The 1,568-nt window shown below is 39.0% G+C and overlaps 1 pseudogene; it reads right to left on the bottom strand.

The window, feature by feature from the left end:
- Nucleotides 1–338: 338 nt before the first annotated feature.
- On the bottom strand, nt 339–1,245 carry LOC111747281 (annotated as a pseudogene).
- Between the last annotated feature and the right edge of the window lie 323 nt (nt 1,246–1,568).

Here is a 1,568-nt window from a genome sequence, read left to right as displayed (position 1 = left end):
ACTGCTTCTTTTCCACATCTCCTTACCAGACTAGGTCACGGATCTCACTGTCTGAGAAGAGCCAGGTAAACTGTGGGCCAGAAAAGGTTTCAAAACTACTTGTTTGCAGAGAAACAAGTAGTCTTAATTCAGCTTAAAATTATTCTTGTATCTGGTAACAAAATTCACCATAGCATAAATTTTGTTTTCTGCCTTGTTCCTAGACCATGAAAAAGAAAAGCATTTACTCTCTGACATATTCTAAACATTGTATTTGATAAACTTGTGTATTGTGCTATATTTGTGAGTAGACACACATTACACTAGGCTAAAATCTCCTAACAAAAAGATTCAATCTGTTAAGAAATGTTTTTGCCCACAGCTCTGTAGAGGGTATCCTTGAACTTGTTTTTCAGACTATAAACACCAGGGTTCAGCAAAGGAGTAATGTAAGTTATAGAGAGAGGTCTATTGAGTGTTCTAACTTAAGCTTGTGGTAGGCAATGGAGGCACAGCCATAATGAACAATGACCACAGTGAGGTGGGAGGCATAGTTGGAAAAGGTCTTCTTCTGGTCATTGGCTGAGACAATCTTAAGGATGAAGGAGATAATAAGAATGTAGGATATGGAGATCAGGCTCAAAGACACAAAAATCATAAATGCACTTATATCATAATTGCTTGTCTCATTGATAGTGGTATCAATGCGTAAAAGTTTCATGACTGGGTAAATATCACAGAAGAAGTGGTCTGCCACTATGTCATAGAAGGGAAAATTGAATGTGGCTATTATCTGGAGGACTGCCATAACCAGACCAATGCCAAAGGACCCACATACTAACCTAGCATGTTTCCCTTTGCTCATGATAACTGTGTACCTTAGAGGGTTGCAGATTGTCACAAAGCAGTCGTAGCTCATTGCTGGGAGTAGAAAGCAATTATTAGTGGCCAAGATGACAGAAAAGAATATCTGTATTGCACAGCCTGCCAAAAAGTTTATAAAAAATGAGACTAGAAAGCATTCGTGGGACAATGACCAATGTGTATACTGTCTTTGAACTAACTAGCATGCTCAAGAAGGAGTACATGAGAGTGTGGAGATAATGGTCAATGCAGCTGGTGGTCACAATGGTTATGTTACCAGCTAGAGTTAAAATGTAGATAGTTGAGAAAACCACAAAGAGCATTGGTTGTCTGGTGTTTTCCAGAGATAGAGAATCCCAAGAAGATGAATTCTACTACTTCTGTGAAGTTCTTTTTCTGCATGCTGGTGCCTCAGTGTCTAAAAGCAATAAAAGGGGTCATCAAAGGGATAATTCCCATCAGAATTGGACTTTAGAATAAGAGACAAATAATAGCTGAACTGAGCCCAGTTCTCTCCTTTATGACCAGAGAGTTAATGTTTAACACCCTTGCGCATAAAAAGATAAAACTACTGTGCCTTTCTGGGGCTTATATATATGAATATTATCACTGTGGAGGAAACTATGTCCTGTGCATGGAGACTTCTGAGCAAATGTTCATCTCACACATATCATGCTTACGTTAGAAAGGGGAACAGAGGAGCAAGGAGAGAGTCGTGCTCTGTA

Source organism: Pteropus vampyrus, unplaced genomic scaffold (assembly GCF_000151845.1).
Source record: "Pteropus vampyrus isolate Shadow unplaced genomic scaffold, Pvam_2.0 Scaffold217, whole genome shotgun sequence".
NCBI lineage: Eukaryota > Metazoa > Chordata > Mammalia > Chiroptera > Pteropodidae > Pteropus > Pteropus vampyrus.
This window is presented reverse-complemented; position numbering and strand designations above follow the sequence as displayed.